The following is a 10,408-nucleotide window of genomic DNA, read 5'->3' on the forward strand; positions in this document are numbered from 1 at the left end:
ACCTCAGTCGCTTGTTCCCGTCGGCTATGTAGCGCTCGTCGCCGGAGTTTCGCTCGGCCCTCGAGCGATCTCTCTGTACTCCTCGAACCGCGCCAGAGTTTTCTCCGTGTTGTGGATCTTGAGGATGCTGTGGATGGCCGGAGCGACGGTGGCGGAGAAGGTGAGGATGGCAGGAGGAGGGCGGCGGCGACGGGTGGAGAGGTGGGGAGGGAGGAGGGAGAGCAGAGGGATTGCAGGGTTAGAGAGAGAGAATGGGTATTATAGTCTTTTCCTGTGTGAAATTCATTGGGCTTTGTGTTTTGGGGGCTCAGAGAACAAAAAATTTACTTTTGGGGGCAAAGCACCCGTTGAAAAAGTCTTGGGGGGTGGGAAGCTTGTTTCCATTCGTTTTGGGGGCTGGAAGCATTTTCCCTTTTTTAATAGATAATAAATCCATCTTTTCACAAAACCGTTTCTATTAAGAAGATGTGAATGTCTATCATAATAACTGTTTCTTATATGCTCTATTAATAACGATTATTAAATAAACCATTATTAATAGAGGCTTTTGTAGTAGTGTATAAGAGTTACATGAAATAAACAATAGTCACATAAAAAGACTATTATCACTGTTAAAATATAAACATCACATGATAAGAATTAAGCTTGTCTTACCAATGCAACAGTGGATTGACTGCCTTCCTCTTTTTTAACTTTTTTTCTTTTTTAAAGAGTTGTCGGAGTCTAATTTCTCCTCTCTTTTAGCCTTCCTTGTTGTAGGCTTTTGCTTGATCTACTCATGGATGTACCACGACATGTCTTGCTTTGGTAAGATGTGGATTACGACTTCTGACTTCTTCATAATTGTTGCAATTTGCAATGAACCCACTTTCTTATCTTCCAGAGTCTAATTAGTCATTAGTGGCTTCAAATCATCTACTCTGGCATATTATTTGATGTTTGTGATCTTGTAGTATCATAGCTATAAAAAAGTAACAGTCAATCAATAAAGTCAACTCATTTCATATCACTTATCACAGATTAAAATTACCACAAATTAAAGATATCACAAATGTCACATATCGGTAATGTATGTCACATGTAAAAGACAAGTATTACAAATGAGAGACAAATGTCTTATTTTGACTACAAATATCACAAATAAATATCACATATCAGTAACATATGTCACATTTAAAAGAGAAATGTCACAAGTGAGAGACAAATGTCACATTTTGACTATAAATATCACAAATAAATATCACATATCAGTAACATATGTCACATTTAAAAGAGAAATATCACAAGTGAGAGACCAATGTCACATTTTGACTACAAATATTACAAATAAATGTCACATATCAACAACAGATGTCACATGTAAAAGACAAATATAATAAATTTGGGACAAATGTCACATATTAACTACAAATATCACGAAAAAACTCAATGACAGTAAAGTAGCGTAGCCACTGAGGTATGTTAGTCCCTTTTATCTCTCTTCGCAGCTTTTAGAGAATCTCACACTTCATTGCATATGATAGTCGCCCATGACAAATGATCAACTACATCTATATGAGTCATGAACTTCAACATATGTCGTGGTGCATTCATTCTTACAATTTGAGTCCATATCATTGTAAGTTGGTTAAGAATTTGAAGCATCACAAAATCATGCACATCAGATTTCTTTTTGGACCCAACTAGTTTCTCCAATAAGTGTTCAAGATAATCTCGACCACTTTTGTAAGCATCTCATTGCTTCTTATTAAAGTACAAACTCCAAATCCTATTTGTTATATCATGATTTGCTTTCGGTTTCTCCCCTTCATCCTTGAACCGAGTTCGTATTTACACCCAACTTACATCAAATGTAAAGGCATGTTTCCCCCCATTTTGCTATTATTGAAAAAGAACTTTTCGGTAGCTAAATTAGGGTGATTAATTAGTAGCATGATTGTGGCTCTGTCAAATGGAATTGCTCCGAAACTAATATAGTTTTGAAAATTGGAGAATCCATAAGCCTTCCAATGATCACGCCTCATTTGTGGAATAATTTTTTCCATGAATTTACAGTAACCACATATATTAGCACATATTCTTATATCACCATTACTGCACTACTACAAAAGCCCTTTATAGCAATGGTTCCAACCGTTGCTTATAAATCTCTTAATAACGGTATGGATTGTTTCTAATACACTAACAGTTAAAAACGTTGCAAATAATCTGTTTCTATTAAATTCATTGCAATTAGCTTATTACAACGATCTAAACCCGTTGTAAATATAATCGTTGCTATTAGATTAATTTTTATAAAATAATAAAAAAAATCCACATTAGCAAATCCTAATCATTGCTACAATCTATTGACAACAAAAAGCAACTGTTACTATAAGATTTAATATTTATTTAAAAAAAATAAAATATCAACATCAGCAAAATACAAACCACCGTTAAGGTATATTAACAATAGAAAACCGTTGCTATAAGGTATTAAAAAGATATTTTCACCCAACTATTACAGCTTATTCTCGCATCCAACTGTAGCAATGATATTCATCTATTTCTAATCGTTTATTTCAATACATGATATCATTCAAATGAAATAAATAATTACCATCATAAATAAGAAATTAACTTAATCAATTAAAAAATAATGCGTGTTCGATACAAGCTTTATCAATAAATTCAATGAAGTGATAATCAACTATAAAACTTTGAGTTTAGACCATTTACAAGGTTCACAACTTTTCCACATCCTATTCAAATGAAAACCTATTCAAAGACCTATGATCGTGATGCAATATATAAACCATGAATAATTAGAATTTGAATGATAAAGATCATGGCGAGCCCATTAATTATCAAGACGAGTTCTTTCTTCATCGAGTCTCTCCCAATGCTTTGTATCCTTCCAACTGATTCTATCCAAAATATTCTCCCCTTCATCATCCATCACCTCGCAACTTCATCCCGCCACAAACAATGGAGACTTAAAAATAACAAAACGGAACATTTAAGTCTCTACAAATTAATATTCGGTTTACTGTAGCATCGGGCAGCAACAAACACTCTAAAACATAAGATCTTTGAGTTAATTTCGATTTTAGCTTAGATGACAGTGACATTCAAACCTTTCAATGCATTCCCTGAAATTGTGTAAATGTACATGTTACGATGGAAATCGTTCGGTAGCGAGATCTGAAAACGTGTGTTACCAGGATCTATTTGATGTTAATGTAACAAAATTTGAAATCTTAAAAGAGTGAAAAAGTCAGTAGTTACGAGGTTTAGTCCCAAGGTACATGGCTGTTTAATTTTATAACATAGATTGCTGGGCCATCAGCCTTTTGCTTATGTCCAAATTGTTGTTGGGATTGACATGGATAAATCACTACTTGGTCATCCATGATGTCACTATTTAACTTTTGTCTTCATTGTGTCCTCAACAAGTTTGCCGGAAACACATTCATGCAAAAGTGATATACTAATTCCTTGTAGAAGGCCTTTTTATCTGGAAGAAACTGAAGCATTTGTGAGCAGATACTTCCGCAAATCTGCCAATACAAGCGTCCAGCAATCAATATGGTTGGTTTAATAGGGGAATAACTGCACTACATCAGACATGTTAAAACAAGTGATACTATTACCAGTATCTCAATAGCTAAAATGAAAACTCATGGTTTTGTCAGCCATCAAACCTTGACATACAGATATATACAAGAATATATTGCTTAAAAAATTTAATTATTTAAAGAAAGAAAGGTTAGCAAAAAGAAAAAAATATCATCCTTACCAACACAAAATTTGTAAATAGCTCGTTAAAACTCTGGTATAAATCTATGGTTGTTCCAAATGGTAAATTCATTTAACAAGAGGGGAAGAGGATTGGTTGAGAACTCTAGAAAACTGCAGATGAAGGAGAGAAAAAGATCGCACATCAAGACTGTTGGATATTTTTAAAGAAAAGGCAATTTTACCTTAATGAATTCTAATAAATTTTTGTAATTAAAATATGCAATTAAAATATGTTTTAATGTGTTTTAATTTGTAATTAAAATGGGCATAATGACTATACATTATGACGAACGTTACGAAATTTATTGAGGGATTTTATAACGGCTCTTTTCAACCCCTATATAAACAACATATGTTGAGCTCAAGAAACATGAAGAAAAATGTGGAAAACTTATCTTGTTTTCTTTTCTCCTCTACATATCATTTTCATCTATACTTTAGTTTTACTTTATGGGCAACTTCTTCATCTGAGCTGAAGCTCTGCACTCTCGCCCGAGTGCAGAGGCCGGGCCGTTTCCGGGGGTTTTTACCGCTAGGGGAGAAGGGATCATCTGCGCCAGGGCGATAGGCGGGTCCTCAATCTTCTAGGGCAGTGTTTACACGACTGCTCCCGTCAGGCCTGTTTCTCTAATTTATATTATCTATCTTTGATGTATTATTTATTTAATTTCCGGGTTTAAATTCATGCTATAATATTTATTTATTTGATAAATTTCCAACAATCTAGAAGATTGAGATGTTTATAGCTTTTGATTTAAATCCGGAAAAATAATTTTTAAAGTTACTGTTCATTTGAGATAGTACTGTTCATCCGAATTAAAAAAATTTATAAAAAAAAAAATTTGCTATTACTGTTCGCAATTTAATCAGAATTGTTGCTCATTATAAAATAATTTACTGTTCATTAAAAAAAACAGATTTTAATTTTATTTAAAAAAAACATTACTGTTCATTTTTAACAGTTTTTAATGTTTTTTAAAAAAAAATTTACTGTTTATTCTTAAAAAATAACGTTACTGTTTAATTTTAAAAATGATGTTACTGTTCATTTATTTTGAAAACGGCACTGTTCATTTTTATTTAAAAATTTACTGTTCATGTAAACAGTTTTGGTTATTTAAAAAAAAAATAATAATTAAAAAGTTGTAGTTAAATATTTCTGTTAATTCAATTTAACAGTTAATTACATTTGTCTTATAGTTGGTTTATAATCAATAATTATTGTAAGTTACGAATATCAAAGAACCTTTATTGGTTTCTAAAAGCCTAGTTTATATTTGTTAGAATCATCTAAAACCTACCCTTATCCCCTTGTGCTAGTGAATATGCACCACATTTTATTCTTAAAAAATTCATATGCATGGTTTTGACAAGAATAAAGAGAACAAACTCTGGATGCATAGATGCTTTGAAATATCTGGATTGTTTTGTTCATGGTTTAATGCTTTCATTTCTTTAAACTATGAATATGGTACCTTCTATTATTAATAATTCTATACTTTGAAGTGCTTATACTTCTAATAAGCTTAGTATAGAAGGTGGTAAAAGCGAATGCAGATTTGTTCAGCAACTTAAGTGGCAGCTGTCTGCAGCAGATGAGTTTTACTCTCAAGACATGAAAATCATGAGGTTCGAACATCAATAGGTAAACCCCTCCTCGGCCTTATCCAACATATGCTTGCAGTATAATTGCTAAGGCAAATCAAATGCTTGCAGAAAATATTTTAAAGTTTCTATATTCTGTTAAGAAACAAAAACTCATTGAGTGAACCGATTCAAGTTTTCTTGGATTAGTTGGTGTCTAAGGCAAGGTTTAAGGGTTGCGTAACGCGCTCTGCAAGGAACGAGGTACTTAATTGATCTTTGATCAACCTCTATTACTATCCTTACCTGGCTAACTACCCGGGTAAAACTTTAATCTTTTCACTTTAGGAGTTTTGGTTTGGAATAAGAGGACTGGAATTATGAGAAAAATTCATATGCATTTATTTAATTACGCTTCTTGCATCATATATTGCCTAATGATAAATGATCAATATATGAGCGAACCAAATCAAAGAGGTGCATTTTTTTAAAATTCTATTTTATATGGTGGATTATATTTCAAATCTTCAAATGTAAAGTTCATCTCTTTTATTGCGTTATGATGGATATTGCAATAAATGTTATATGTCCTTTTAGATAACTTGCATTTGTTACATGATTAATTACAAGGTTTTAAGCAAGAATGCACTTGTAAAATTTAAAGCACGTATGTACAAATATTATTATTATTATTATTTGTATAAGAGGTGGTACTAGAAAATGGCAACATAAATTTGGAAGGTCTCCTTTGTAGACAACCAATTTAAATTTGGAAGGTCTCATTTGTAGGCAACCGATTTAAATTTGGACGGTCTCCTTTGTAGGCAACCAATTTGTAACCTCTTATAATAGAAGAATTTTAAAAAATTTAAATAGTAAAACTAATTTTTGAAGTGCCTTTAAAAATAGTAAATAAATTCCAAAAAATATAAAACTTTGGAAAATGATTATAAACATGTTAATGAACATGTTACAAAAAGAATTTTTAAAATAGCACTTCACATTTGTGAAAACTCATCATTTTTCAAAACTAGTCCAAAACATGAAAATACAAAACACATATTTTTGATATTTTAGCTAAACCATGTTTTGAAACTTTATAAAATAATTTTATAGACTTAATAAAATATGTATAAACTGATATTGAAGTCTATAAACTAATAAAATAATATTTTATCAAAAACACCTATACTTTGATAAAATCAACAAATACATGTGTGTGATTAATATGAGCTTAAAGTATCTACACACAAGTATAAACCTAAACTAAATTACCCAAGCTTGTGATCTTCAACGAAGCTCATCTTGGTAAACTTGCGGATGAAGCTTGAACTTGGATCTTTAACTTGAATTGCAAGGCTTCACTCTACTATTCTGCCAACCTCTATTGGATATGATCGTGAATGCTTGATTTCATCCATCCTCCAACTTATTGTTTGCTTAGAATAAATATAAAACACAAACACTAGAAACAACATTAGTTATAAATTGTTTGTTAATCATCATTAAAACAAAAGGATCCAACAGGGTTGAATAGGGTTGTTAAACTTTTTGAAAAATGACAGCAAATATTGAAAAAGTAGTGGAAATAAACGAAATAAACAAAGCAACCATAGAGGAATCACATACAAAAGGACTTTTTAGTGGTTCTGATAGAAATTCTATATCCACTCTGTTAGATATTTTGTTAAGAAAAGACAATTTTGCCTTCATGAATAGTAATAAAGTTTTATAATTAAAACATGTTTTAATTAGCAATTAAAAATATGTGTAACGGCCATATAATTATGGGGAACGTTACAAAATTTATGACGAACGTTACGGAATTAATTACGGGTTTTGTAACGTCTTTTCCAACCCTATATATATATCCGTATGTTGAGCTCAAAATGATAAGAAGAAAAATGTGGAAAACTTATCTTGTTTTCTTTTCTCCTCTACATATCATTTTCATCTATACTTTAGTTTTACTTTATGGGCAACTTCTTCATCTGAGCTGAAGCTCTGCACTCTCGCCCGAGTGCAGAGGCCGGGCCGTTTCCGGGGGTTTTTACCGCTAGGGGAGAAGGGATCATCTGCGCCAGGGCGATAGGCGGGTCCTCAATCTTCTAGGGCAGTGTTTACACGACTGCTCCCGTCAGGCCTGTTTCTCTAATTTATATTATCTATCTTTGATGTATTATTTATTTAATTTCCGGGTTTAAATTCATGTTATAATCTTTATTTATTTGATAAATTTCCAACAAAGACTAACCAAACCCCCACAAGTAAGAGGTAATTCTATTCATGAGAAATGCTCCCAGTAGCCAGGGCCGGCCCTGGGGTAAGCCCACCAAGCCCCGGGGCTGGGGCAACCCAGGGCCGGGGGGCAACCCATTCCGACTGCTCCTTCACCCCTCAAACTGTAATTATCTTTGATTTTTGAAATAGACTTTGTAAGAGGGCCTTTATGCAAAAATGGTTAGGGGTTGTATTTGTAAAAGAACTCAACCCTTTATTTCCATCAGCACTCATTCCCAATTTCCGCCTCTGTTCCGCTCAAAAAAAAAAAAGAAAGAGAAAACCGCAGATCTCCTCCAGTCCTCCTTCCCGAGCCGGCGGCTCCTCTCCTCCTTCCCGAGCCGGCGATCCTCCGACGACCTTACTCTGCTCCCGCCGTCAGACCCGTGACCCGTCCTTCAGGCTTCACCCCATCAGGTAAAATTTTTTAACTAAATAATTTTAGGGTTTTTTGGAGAGAAATTTAGGGTTTTGATGTTTTGTAATGAAATTAAGATTTTTGAGATTGAATCTTAGTTGTTGAAGAATTAAATAAGGGGTTATGATGTTTTGGAATGAAATTAGGGTTTGCTTTAATAATAATGATATTGCTAATCGGGCAATTGGGAAGATAAGGGGTCTGTCCGCAAGTAACCCTTGAAAATTTTCAATTTTAAACCTGTCAATTTTATGGGTGATGCTTTTCTTAAAGAAATTGACAAATTCTATGAAGGAACATGAGATGATTGGCTACAAATGTAGTTATGCTGCATGTGGAATAGGCGTTTATAGGGTTTTCTATAGATTTTCTGTTCTTTGTCTGGTTCGCCCAAAATAAGCTAGAATAGTAAATTAAAAATCACATGTTTCTCATTCCACTGTTTTGTGCTAATATATTCATCCTAACAGTCAAACAACCAACGGCTATGGGCACTTTGCTTATAACTTTCCTTCTTCCCTTTTGTATTTTACCATCATAGCTTGATAATTTAATTTGCAGTTGAAGACTTATGCAAGTCTCTATTCTCTCTCCCCACCTTTTTTGTTTTTCATACTGTTTTCATATGAGTGAAGGGGGTTATGAACAATGATATATTTATCATTCGTTGATATTTCTAAGTTTAGTTGATTGTGATTTCATATATGTAATATGTTATATAATTATATTTACAGACTACAGTACACTATGACGGGAGATGACAAAAACCGAGTAAGGATTAGAAAACAAAACTCTGGAGCTCATAATAGAAGAGTCAAGCAACGTCAAGATGAAATGGCAAAATCACTACTTGAGTATGATGACTTAATTGAAGAATTCGCTTCAAAAAATTCAAGGAGAAGTATTTTTCTTTGATGGGAATTGTAGCACAAATGTAATCTCTTCTTATATGAATATTGATTTTGCATTAGTATTATCAGTTTGAGCCCAATATAGAACGTTAAATTGTATTATATGTATTCATTTTTATCGTTATTGTTCGTACCAAATTTTTAATATAAGGGGCAACCAAAATTGAATTGGGCTAGGGCAACCCAAAGCTCGGGGCCGGCCCTGCCAGTAGCCAATCTATCAGCCACCTTCTCAGCCTCTCTGAAGTAATGAGCAAAGGAATGGTTAACTCTTTGAAGCATTTTCCATATATATAATAATGTTGTTGGGATGTAACTTTCCATGTGGGCACTTCACTTCTAAATAATCTAATCGATAATAGATAAAGGTAACAAATTAGAATCATAGTGGTGAAGATTAATCACAGCCTTTGAATTCTTCTTGCTTGCACCTATGATCTAGCAAGAGAATTCAACTAAGAATAGCTTTCATGGTCCTAACCACTAAAAATATACCATATAAGCAAATCATACGGGTAGAATTTGGAGTTTTAGATTACGTCTATCGCATATAAAATACGCCAATTGTGCTTGAAAGCCAATGTTGTAGGACATTCTTCTTTTAACCTTTTCTTGTTAATATATTCAATTTTACAAGTGTTTAAGGTTTTAAAAATCCAAAAGCAAGTTGTATATAAAAATTTAGAATACCTGTACTCAATCATTGTGCTTGTCCATTTAATCCAATCATTGATTGAAATCCAGAGACAATTTTTTCAAAAATCTTGCATTTGGCGATCTCTTCTTTCCATTTCCCGTTCCTTTCTGATGCGAAACGAAACAGGGGGTCTATCAAAATCAACGATCTAATTTGAACAAAGCACCGTTTCGCCAAAAATCATTTTATTTGGTAGGAAATTAATTAAAGCAGTTAATGCGACAGATAGATTTTAATAAGATTTTGCATCAACAATTATGAATAATTCCAATCTCAAACAATTTTAATTGCAATATTAATTATCATTTCGCAAGTTCTATATTCAATATCAAAATTAATCAGTCACATGTCCAATTACTCTCAACTCACAGATTTTGTTTAAGCAGTGAATATATGATAATAATTTAGAGATGTAATACTCATGCAATTAACTAATAAATTGAGATAAACAGAAAAATACTGAGATGAGAGAAGCGAAACCTCAGTAGATCACTATTTAAAACTGTTGAAAGAAATCCAAGGCCCATTAGCTTCTACAGTGAAGCCCAAAGCCCATAAAATCCACAAGTCCACTCACGTGAAAAAATAGTTTGTCCTGTTAACCTGCTATGCTTTGCTTGGATCTGAAGAAAAAAAGGAAGGAGCGACTTCGAGAGGGTCTCCTTTCTCTACGAGTTCTTTGATCTGAAATCTGGCGGAGCAAGGCGAAACGATAGGCGGGTCTGTTCGACGATGAGG

General features: G+C 33.2%; 1 long non-coding RNA gene across 1 annotated transcript; it reads left to right on the forward strand.

The window, feature by feature from the left end:
• LOC109836117 lies at positions 7,871–9,075 on the forward strand. The gene is made up of 2 exons (XR_002245840.1): positions 7,871–8,061; positions 8,797–9,075. It is a non-coding gene; the product is annotated as an uncharacterized LOC109836117 (long non-coding RNA).

Source organism: Asparagus officinalis, chromosome 4 (assembly GCF_001876935.1).
Source record: "Asparagus officinalis chromosome 4, Aspof.V1, whole genome shotgun sequence".
Taxonomy (NCBI): domain Eukaryota; kingdom Viridiplantae; phylum Streptophyta; class Magnoliopsida; order Asparagales; family Asparagaceae; genus Asparagus; species Asparagus officinalis.